The sequence below is a fragment of the Pteropus alecto genome, unplaced genomic scaffold (genome assembly GCF_000325575.1).
Source record: "Pteropus alecto unplaced genomic scaffold, ASM32557v1 scaffold109, whole genome shotgun sequence".
Classification (NCBI taxonomy): domain Eukaryota; kingdom Metazoa; phylum Chordata; class Mammalia; order Chiroptera; family Pteropodidae; genus Pteropus; species Pteropus alecto.
In genome coordinates, this window is record NW_006494608.1 from 4,475,687 (window position 1) to 4,487,628 (window position 11,942).

General features: G+C 40.5%; 3 pseudogenes; all 3 read right to left on the bottom strand.

Annotated features, from left to right (window-relative positions):
• LOC102895632 overlaps positions 1-1,586 on the bottom strand; it is a 5,734-nt pseudogene extending 4,148 nt beyond the window's left edge.
• Positions 1,587-8,205: 6,619 nt separating this feature from the next.
• LOC112473566 lies at positions 8,206-8,324 on the bottom strand (annotated as a pseudogene).
• A 406-nt stretch (positions 8,325-8,730) lies between these two features.
• On the bottom strand, positions 8,731-8,848 carry LOC112473568 (annotated as a pseudogene).
• Positions 8,849-11,942: the final 3,094 nt, after the last annotated feature.

Below are 11,942 nucleotides of genomic sequence, written 5' to 3' on the forward strand. Positions count from 1 at the left end.
TCTCTCCCCTCCAGAGACTACAGGTCTGGATAAATGGGCACCTCCTAGAGAAGCTATCTCTGACTACTTTTTCTAAGCATGTTCACTATACCCTTTTATTTTCTACTCTTACACCATGTACTTTCACTTGTGCCACTTGAAGTAGTTGGAAAACATAATCTATGTTTTTTTAAATCCACTTATTCTCTTCTTTTCCCAAACTGTGAACTAATTACACAGTGATGCAAGACAGGGCAAATTTAACTGAGCTGGGGGGAAGACCAAGCCCTGTACCAAGAGAAGAAGGGGGTCTTCTGGCGGAGAGTGTAGAAAGAATTCAACACACATGCCAAAGTTAGAGTCAAAAGGAAAGTTTATTAGAAAAGGGCTAACATTCCACAGCCAGAATGTGGTCTCCTGTCAGAGGCAGAGAGCGAGAGGGACCCTGAGTCTGGGAAATTCAGTTTATATATCATTCTTTAGTTCCTATTTCCTTTGATAGGACATACAGTGAAGAAGTGGAAGGAGAAGAGTATGTAGCCTGAAAGGCCTGCTGGCAATTTACAGCCTTTAATCCATAGGTTCCCCATGGTTTTAGCCATAGGGAATGAACAATTTTATTTGTGTAAGGCAGCTACTTAAAGACTCTGTTGTTCTTGTTTTTTCCCCCTTCACAGATGTGGGGAATGGGTTGTTAGTAATCTCAGTAGAAATCTTTCTTTGCTCTGAAGGTGTCCTCTTGGCCTGGCTGCAGAGTTGATGAGCATGTTGCAGCCTCTGAATGTAGCTTAATTAACATTTTAATTCTCTTGCCTCTTCTCTACATTAGGAGGGCATGGAGTATATTTGTTTTATGCACTAGAAAATATCCAACATTTTTCCATAGATCTTCATTGTTTTGAAGTTCTTAAATGTGAACCTAAACAGTCTATCCTCTAGTATCTAAATCTGCTTTACGATATCTACTTGAAGTCAGCTCTCCAGCTCTACAAGTTCTTAGTTCCTGGCCACTGAGGAAAGCTCACTGAGCAATATGAACTCTTCTCTGGTCCCTCCAGTGTCCTCCTAACTCCTTGGGGATCAGCAAGACATGACTGAAACCTACACTGGATTCTGAAAGCAGGTCTTGCTAATTTAGATCAATTTTTTGCCTCTCAGTAATAAAACTTTTCATCATTTAAAAGATTCTAAGCTTCATAAGGGAGAAGATGCTGGTCTATTACTTCCAAATTCTCTCTCTGAGGATATATCCAAAATGGAATTGCTAGAATAATGGAATTGCTAGAATAATAATTAAACTCTGTTTAATTATAGCCCAATAAAAATATAAATCAGATTATCAGTCATTTATAATTACCTCTTGATCTGATCCTCCTGGGAAAGAAGGAGAGAATTATGTTCCCTTTGGAGGTAAATTAACCCCTTTTCGTCTCCTTATTGCGATACAGCTGTAATTTTCCAAGTGCAATGCTTGCAGCAAAACAGTTCAATTATAACACAAATGCAATCAATTTACTTACTAGTAGGATCTGTGCCTTTAGTTCATATTTAGGAGGAGTCAAACATCGGATGGAACACTTCTCTGTTATAACCACTATGGCCAACATCATTGGAATGTGGTCGAGACTTGTTTAGAATTCAGAATCTCTAATAAGTGAGGGCCCAGCCATCAGAACAAAATGGCCCAGCTGGAGAGCCCCACACTACATGGTACTAATGGCCTGGAGCCTGCAGCTAAGAGGGCCAGTGGTGCAGATCTGGTCTTCGTCCCTCTTCAGTCCAAATTATTGGGCCAAACTATGGTGCTCTGAGAATACAGTTCAGCATATTTGTGGTCAAAGCCACGCCTGTGTCTCCTTGGAGGCTAGCACAGATAGGTCCTGGGATAACAGTGTTGTGGACACTATAAGATGGGAGGAGGACTGAGGGGCACAGGCCATTTGGCAAAGAAAAAAAAATGGTTAACGTCAGAAAAATGCCTTCAAATACAGCAAGATTGGGGACAGAGAACCATAGGTCATTGATCCTGTGTTTCCTGTAAACATGCTCTGACACAGCATCTACCTGGGGAATAACTGCTAAACAACAGTATATGGCCACCTGGAAACTGAGCAGTTCTCACAGAGCCCAGGAGCCCATCAGAGAAGGACACTCAGCTTCCCCTAAAAGTGGCCTTTGGCATTGCTGGGATGGCACTGAATAGCTTTCTGTCATTTTCTCTTAATCCTCATTAAGTGAGCAGAAAATACAGATCACAAAGTGCAGTGATAAAAAGCAACACTGTCACAATGGCTTTGGGTTGCAAGGAGGTTAATGGAGTGTGGAGGTGACTTTGGTCAGGCACGGAACTGGTTGTGTGAGGGTTTTCATCCAGCTCCACCCCTGCATCACCAGTTGCTAGTTAAGGAAGACCCTTCATTCGCCTCCAGGAGCCCCAAGTTGAGTTGGAGGTGTGGAAGCTAAAGAAGCAGGGCTGGGTGAAGTGTTGAGTGACACAGTCTATCAGTGAGCCCAGGTCACCTAGCTCCTTGTCAGGATCTGGCCCTCGCTGGTCCTGACCACTCCATGAGGAATCCCCCTGCATTGACCACTACAGAGTTTGCTGCCTGCTGCAGCACTCGGGCCTGAATGGGTGGCCTCGTCTGGTTTCTATCCTCTCCAGCTTTCTTGCTTTCCCTGGCATCTTGTTTTGGAGGGGAGAGATTATACTTTCTTATTCATTTTGAGGGGGTGTTTAAAAAATTTTTTGCCAAAGATTGCATAAGGGCATTCAAAGGGAGGAAAGGAAGCAGAAATGACACTAGGGATAACACACAGATATTTGATTACATGCTATGCCTTTTCCTTCTTAACAGATGGCCCTCCTTTCTTGGATCCTCACCTCCTGACACCACTCACCCTGGCCAAGGGATCTATTTTAGCTCTTTGTTTACACAGGATTGTGCTCACAGTTACTCTCTGTTCCCTGTCATCAAATGAATTTCAGCCTCAAAGATTACATATTATTGAATAAGAGCTTCATGGGCATGTCTTCTGCCAATCACACTGTGCTAGGTGCCAGACTCCTCTCCACCTAGTTGGAAATACAATGAATGCAAAGAAAACTAGTAAATTTCAAGTCAAGGCCAGGCTGAATAGAATTTAACAGCAAAGAAGGTTAATTGTATCTGGAGCAGCCCAGAAAGCCAGATACTGGGTGGAGGGTAAGATGTAAAGCAACAGATAGAGGGGAGAGGGTGTCCTATGAAGCATTAACACATAGGCGAAGGCAAGACATCTGGAATAATATCTGTTCCAGAGTGAGAGAATGTGAGAGCGGCTGGAGTAGGGCCTTTATGTGAAGGTAAGGGCTGTCTTTGCTGGTTGCAGCCAAATCATGGAGCTGTTGCTCAGGAGTTGGGGAACTATATGTTGAGAACCACATGGAGAAACAAAGAGATGTTGAAGCTAGGCAACAGTCTTCTGAGATGAGTCTTGGAATATTGCTTTAAACAGTCAGTACACTCTTGTGAAGGGCAAGAGCTGAATGTTGAATGCAGTTATCAGGATCTGGGTTGGAAGCTAGTCAGGAAACATGGGTGTCCCAGGTGGGCGAAGAGTTTGACATCCTTTCACACCAATACTTTACATTTGGTTTAACATTTAATTAGTGTGTGTGTGGAGGGGGTGGGTATAAACTAATTTTTATAAAAATTTTAATTCTTTTTTAAGTTCAAAATAAAAATTTATTAAATGAACTTCACCAAATACAAAATGAACTTTTGAAAATTATTATTTTATTTTTTATGTTACTCATAATCAAACACTTCAGTTGTTTTTATTCACTAAAGATATATTTATAAAGTGGTTCTTAAAATATGTTGAAAGCTCCTTTTCCCCCCCTTGGATGGGAGGTCTGTAAATTCTGCATGGATTCAGGGGATATAACACACTCAGGTCACAGCACATTATAGTGATAGGAAATGATAAGGAGGACAGGAGATGCAGATTTTTCAAGGTCTTAGTCTGGAAGCAATCACTGCAGTTGAGTTGAGTATTCTCTGAAAAGGAAGACATAGGGAGATTACAGAGCGGGAGGAGGACAAAGGCTGTGCCGATGTAAGGGTATCAGGTAGGGCTAAAATTCATCTACATATAATAAGATTGGTGGCTTAATCAGCCCTGGTTGCTAGAGAGGTCCCCATGATGACTTCAGTGGTCTATATTCATTCAGTTTTTCTTCATTACTATCCTTTGCTTGTGGCTCACGGTCTTAAGATGGTCCCTGCACCTCCAGGCATAGTGAGTGCCCACATTCCAGTAAGGAAGAAAGAAGGAAGGGCAGAAGGTTGAATTGCCAGATCAACAAATAAAAGTACAGGGCACTCAGTTAAATTTTAATTTCAGATAGATAATGAATTATTTTTTAGTGCAAATCCTATATTTTATCTGGCAACATCAGTGGAGGACAGGAGGCAAACACTTGAAAAAATATAGACTGAGTCTAGCTTCTTCACCAATTTTCCTGCATGCTTATCCAGGATTTTTGCTCACACATTGTTGATGTGTGTGAGACAAGAGTCATATGACCATCCCTGGCTTCAAGGTCCTCTGCGGAGGTATACATTTTTAACCAGACTCATTGAAGTCTTGGATGAAAAGATTCTGTCAATGAGAAAGAAGGGGGAAAAGGTACGGGGCAAGCAACCAGCAGTATCTGTCAGAGGGGAGAAACTGAGTCCAGAGGCAAAAAGAAGCAGAGGATCTTATAACATTTCAAAGAGCTAATATCTCCTGAATACTTAGTATTGAGCGATCACTGTTCTAGGTACTTTACAAATAACTACAACTACCTCTAAAGGGTAGATAATATTATTATCCTCATATTTACAGAAGAAGAAATTGAGGCACAGATGCATTAGACAATTTGCCCAAAGTCCTCCAGATCTATGTGACAGAACCAGAATTTGAGCTTATGTTACATGGAACAGGTGTTCAGGTAACATCCACATGCTCGAGACATGTGTGTCAGACCAGAACAGTGGGGACTGACAAAGTTCTTCCTGCAGCAGATCCAATGGTTTCTCTCACAATCCAATTGTGAGAAACTGTACAGTTTGGAGCACATGCTTCCTCTGGAATAGTGTGACCATGTCCTGTTTTGTCTGGGACTGAGGAAGTTTCTGAGATGTGAGAATTTCAGTGCTAAAGCTGGAAAGTCCTAGGCAAACTGGGATGTGCTGACTATCTTACTCTGGAATAAAAGACTGACCTTTCTTATTGGATCTCATCTTGGTCCTAAATCCTAATGGAGAGATGGAGATCTAGGTTAAAAATGACGTCAGTCAAATAAATGTCCTCATGAAACTATTTAAAACTGTTTCATTAGATCTAGTGGAAAAGACATGACCTAAAAGTCAGGGGCTTATTTCCACCTCTGCCTCTACTTCTAGCTTAATATGGGATCTTGAACAATTTTCTTTATCATCCCGGCCCTCACTTTCTTCATTGACAAAATAAGGAGGGTGAATTTGGTCCTTTTAATTCTCAAATTTTAGAACCAGATAGTCCCTTAACGCAGGAGACTATGACTGTGTGAATTTTTGTCTAGAATCAAGTTATTTCCTTGTTCCCCTAGGAATTCCTTTAGGTTTGGAAACAAGTCTATTATGGCCATTGGGAAAGGAAAAGATAAATTTAATTAGAAAATTTTGGTTAGATCTGATGATCTATGAAAAGTCATAGCAAGAACTCAGTGGCAACGAATGAATAAATATGGAAAACCTAAGGTGACATATTTGCTTTCCCTTTTTGTTGACTCCTTTCCAAAGAATGAGACTGAAATGATCCCTTCTTTGGAGTTTTAGCTTACTAACTGTCTGTAGTAAGTATTTAATGCTTAATCTATATACTTTGTGTTACATTTCTAGCTATATTGATTTTGAAAAGTGCAATATATGTTAGGTTTCTACTATGAGGCTGCATTGGGGTACCAAAAGCACACCACATAGTTTCTCATCTCAAGGAATTAACTGAGAAGGAGTTAAGATTTATATACACTGCAGAGAAGACAGAAACGAATATGAAAAAGTACAAAAAAGAGTATCTAATAAAAGTAAAAAATGTATATGTTGTGAGGATTGTATTTTCACGGACAACCTTGTTTTCAAATATTCTGCCCTTTTGTTCCTATCAACATATCCCAAGCATAGCAGCATTTTTTAGCACTGAAGTTATAATTTCATTGTTTCCCATATCCCAAAGTAATATATAATATTTCTTAGATCGTGTTCTGATTTTTGGTACTGAAATATGAACTTATTATGAATGGAAGAGATCAGTATTGGCTAAATTTATATGAGTGTCTTCATAGAAGAAGTAGAACTTAGATTTAGGGGTGTCAAACTTAGGTGAAATTTCAGAAATTTTGTAACCTAGCCATACTTTGTACAAGCCAGGGAGATGAATAAGCATGTTCAGGCATAATTCTAAGAAGTAATGGAGTCAAGGATGGAAAGCAGAGCTTTTGACTCTCAATATAGGTTTTGCAGAAGTGCCATTCCCACAATGGGCTGCCTTCATTAATTTAAGATATAATGACTCTGTTCCTACTTCCCTCCTAATAGGATGAGTGATAAGAATACAACCTTGTGCTTGTTCATAAATAATGACAACACGTAACAGTACATGCTAAGGGCCTAAGTGAGATATATTTGGAAGATTAGGAAGTGGGAATGAGCAGTAATTGGGAGTGGAAGGATATAGAGAAGAGGGGATGGTGATTGCAGACAGCATTAGATGGAAAGGAAGAGCCTTACCATGGAGAGCCTGGAATCCAGAATGAGGAATTGGGACTGGACTGCCTAGGCAAGGTCGAGAGGTGGAGTAGCATAAGGCGGAGTTAAATTATCTGGGTTTAAATTCTGGTTTTGGTTTTAAGACCTAGTTTGCTTATCCATGAAATGATAATCTCCCCAAAGGAGAATCTAGTGCAAAACTTTATGATACAGCATGATACTTGACACATAGAAAGAGACTCAATAAATGTTTGTCTTTTATCATTATTATGTATAAGGGCTAGCAGTATTTTTTTTTCCTTGAACAGAGGTTGAGCATGACAAAATTAGTTCATCTCTTGGAAAAAGATGTCTAAGATGAAACTGCCCAATGTTTCCTGAGAGAAAGTTGGTATAATCCTTAAGAAGAAATGGTATAAAATGTAAGGATCTGAGGATTCTGTAAACAACCACAGTGTGGCTAGCTTCCCCCCATGAAGATGAGACAGCTGGGTAACACTAGGTGATGTGGAGAGAACAATGCAGGATAGGGAGAGGTGGAACAAGGAGTAGGTAAGAGAATAGGGCTTCCGAGTGTGGCTGCCCAGGGTTAACTTTCACAGAGTCCTGTGCAAGGAAGACAAACATTAACAAGGGTTTGGGGCAAATAATCAAGCAGATTCTGGGATTAGAAAATGAAAGATGAAATGGGGCCCACTAAGGAAATAAAGTTCTGAAGTCTGCCTAGGCTTGCATTCAGTTTCTACCACTTATTCACAAAATTTCTGGTGGCTCTTATCGATCTAGGAGTTTCCCCAAATTAAGTGTTTCCATAAACCACATTTGAGTCTCATTAGACACATGGATCTGGGATTTTGATTTTGCAGCTCCACGATAAGGCCCAGGAGTTCATACTGTAACAAATTTCCAGGTGGTTGTGATGCAGGCAATTGTTAGGCCAAACACAGAGAAATGCTGACTTATTTCCTCTGAGCCTCGCCAAGTCCTCATCTTTAGAATATAGGTAATAATATGACAGCCATACACCTGTTGTGAGTTGAATTTTGTCCTCCCAAAAGAAATGCGTAAGTCCTAACCCGCGATATCTGTGAATGTGACTTTATTTGAAAGCAAAGACATTACAGATGTAATCAAGTTAGGAAAAGGTCATACTGGGTTAGAGTGGGCCCTAATTCAATGACTGCCATCCTTATAAGAAGGGGAGACACGACACAGATCGATGGAGGCCATATGAAGATGAAGGTAGAGACTAGCATGACGTATCTATAAGCCAAGAGTAGCCAAGGATTGCCTGTAAGGACCAGAAACTAGAAGAGGCAAGAAAGGATCCTTCCCTATAGCCCACAGAGAGAGCTTGGCTCTACTGATACCTTTATTTCAGATTCTATCCTCCAAGCTGTGAGAGAATAAAATTCTTTTTTGTGTGTTTTGTTTGTTTGTTTGTTTTTAACGCCTACAGCACCCGGTCTTCCTAGACAGTCTCCCATCCAAGTACTAACCAGGCCCAACCCTGCTTAGCTTCCAAGATCAGATGGGATCGAGCATGTTCAGGGTGGCATGGCCATAGAAAATTCTCTTGTTTTAAGCCACTCAGTTTGTGGCACTGCTATGGCAGCCCTAAGAAACTTGCACAGTTCCTTGCAGAAGGTGGAAAAAAATCAATTGAATTGTTATAACAGTAAATCAGTACATTGTATGCAGCTAATATTTTAAGGAAAGAACGTAGAAAGCATTTATTTAATTGCTTGTCACATGGTGTCAATTTTAACATGGTGGAACATCATAGATAAAAAAATAATTTAGTAATTTTGCAACATATAATAAAGGGAGAGTGACATAAATTTTGAAAGAACATTTAAATAGGCATTGAGTTCTAGTCTCAGGTCCTCCATTCACTGGCTGTTGACTTTGGCCACGTCAGGTAAACTTCCACTTCTCAGTTTACCTGTGGAGATGAGAAAATGCCCTCCTTCCAGGGCTGTTGGACCGGTCTTCCTAGACAGTCTCCCATCCAAGTACTAACCAGGCCCAACCCTGCTTAGCTTCCAAGATCAGATGGGATCGAGCATGTTCAGGGTGGCATGGCCATAGAAAATTCTCTTGTTTTAAGCCACTCAGTTTGTGGCACTGCTATGGCAGCCCTAAGAAACTTGCACAGTTCCTTGCAGAAGGTGGAAAAAAATCAATTGAATTGTTATAACAGTAAATCAGTACATTGTATGCAGCTAATATTTTAAGGAAAGAATGTAGAAAGCATTTATTTAATTGCTTGTCACATGGTGTCAATTTTAACATGGTGGAACATCATAGATAAAAAAATAATTTAGTAATTTTGCAACATATAATAAAGGGAGAGTGACATAAATTTTGAAAGAACATTTAAATAGGCATTGAGTTCTAGTCTCAGGTCCTCCATTCACTGGCTGTTGACTTTGGCCACGTCAGGTAAACTTCCACTTCTCAGTTTACCTGTGGAGATGAGAAAATGCCCTCCTTCCAGGGCTGTTGGAAGATGAAATGATTTAATAAATATACAAAAGTTGAAAGCTCTTAAACTCCAAAATGCCATACAATTTATTTTTTCTTTAACTTTCAGTAGGATTATATTTGGAAGCTTACTGAAGGAGTCACTCTTGAAATACTACTTGATCTGGACCTTGCAAATAAATTAAGGTTCTTTTGAGTGAGGATAAATTTCAAAGCCGGCAGGTTACAGAACCACAAGGGTCTGTGGGTGATGGGAAGAAGAAAGAAAAAGAGAAGGGTATTTTGTGAAGAGGCACTTGTGACTTTGAGAAAAGTGGTTTTGCAGATAGCAAGGTGTCTGTCTAAGGCTATTCCAAGGCCTCTGAGTGGATCTTAGAGAGGATGAAGACAGAAGCAGAAATGGCAGGTAGATATCCCATACCATCTCTGTGAGGTTAGGGCCAGCCTGCTAGGGTGTGACACATCAGGGCAAGAAATCTGGTTACTCCAGCAGAATGACTTTAACATTATGTGTCATGAACACAGATCAATTTGGAGGTGAACCACAGGAAGCATCTCCAGGGATAATAGGAATGTGTGCATGCATCAGCCCATGAGTACCTGACCAACCAAAGGATGCCAGGTCAGGACAGGAGACAAAGCAGGTTGCCAACCCTGCACCATGATTAAAAGGCTAGTCCAAGGACTTTTGTGATCCTGAGATATCTGTCAGAAAAGATTGAGATATAAGGATGAGTGTAAAGTTGGAGTTGAGTGAGAGTGAGGGGAACAAGGCCATGTCTAAAATAATTCTCTCCATGCCTGCTCGTTATGGCTCAACTGTGCCCCTCAAATCTACATATTGAAGCCCTGATCAATCGGTACCTCAGAATGTGACTTCTATGGAGCTTAAAAGAGGTAATTAAGGTAAAAAGAGTCATTAAAGTGGGACCTTATCCTATCTGACCGGTTTTCTTAGAAGAAATTTAGACACACAAGAGAGACACCATGCTGTGTGCACATGTGGACACAGTAAAAAGGAGGCTAACTGCAAGTCAAAGAGAGAGGCCTCAGAGGAAACCAAATGTGCTGTCTCCTTGATCTTGGACTTCTAGAGTCTAGAACTATGAGAAAATAAATGACTTTTGTTTAAACCCCACAGTCTGTAGTATTTTCTTATGGTAGCCCAAGGAAACCAATATGCTGCTTTATCTTTATTCTCTATTAGAGCCTAAAGGAAATTTTCTTCTCAGAGAGAAAAACTTCCAAACAATGATGAGACTAGCATCCTCCCTTTCCTTTCAGTCATTTCTGAAATGCCAAGGAGAGCTATTGGCCTCTTTGTAGCTTGTGACAGTCCATAGAGTGAACATAGAATTCTGAGTGAATGTATAAATGTGCCCTAGCAGGGGTTGCAGACCATAATGAGCCAAGGCAAGCACTTCTTGATTTGGTAATAGTGTTGTCTGATTCTAAAATTTACAAGCGTATAAAGGAATTTTATAAATACTTCTAGAAAGGCATATCTCTTATCCACATGCTTTTTATGTTTCACCTCCAAATTTGTTGTAGAGATATCACTGGTTGTCTACTTCATAACTAGTTACTTCCAGAAATTCAGAAACACCTTTTCCTAGGCTTCCATGGTAATCAAATTGAAAAGGGACATGAGATATTTCTTTTCTTTTCTTTTTTTAGATTGTCATAAAGAAATGTATGTTTGAGATTTGATATTGGAAAGATGACCCTAGCAAACAGAAGTAGGAAGTAAGAAAGAGTGAGACAGGGAAGTGAGAGAAGAGAACCGAGACTGCGTTGATGAGCTGTTTACTGCTATGAGCAACTGGGCTTGGTTCCTTAGAGAGTCTCTGAGGACCCATGGAAAATTCACCTCAGGATTGTCTCACCGAAAGTTGGCAGGCTGGGTATTTATTCATTAAATCTCATCTTCCACTGCTTAAGGATGCAGCTGGCAAACTAACTTTCCTGGGAGGCTGCACTCAGGCTCTGTGGCTTTCTGTGGCTTCAGAGATATTCCTGTGGTTTCCAAGCAGAAGGATGCAGTGGTATGCTCATAATGTAGGAGTTGGCGACACACGTACATGAAACAGTTCATCAGAGATGCATTGAAATCAGGTGGGTTGAGGGCATGGAGCATGGTGAGGAGCATTCCAGGCAGAGTAAAGAGCCAGTGCAAAGGCCCTGAGGTGAGAGCGTGCCCGAGACATTCAAGAAACACCAGAAGACATGTGTGGCTGAATAAGCAAGAGAGTAGTAGGAGTTGCAGTCAGAGAGGCAATGGAAAAGCTATCCTAAGGGCAGACTGTGGTTTTTATTCTGTGAGAGATGCAAAACCTTTGTACAGAGTTTAACCTGGTCCAATTTATGTTGTGATGAATGTAGACTTGGGTTGGGTGAAGGGTAGAAGTGGAAGCTGTTTAATAATCCAGGTGAAAGATAATAGTGGCTTGTACTGGAGTGGATACAGTGAGGGGGCGAGGAATGATACACATTCTCTGATTTCCTCGACAACCCAGACAGATATTCTAATTTTTAATCCTCAGAGTTCAATTTTTTTTGAGAGTTTTAAATCTCTTACAGTTTATAGATAAGGTAACCATGAATCCTATAGGGAACTCATACAAGTTTCTTTCCCCAAAAAGTGGTAAAATTGAACTTTCGTCCAGACCTGCAATTCCTGAGCCTCCATACTTTCTGACT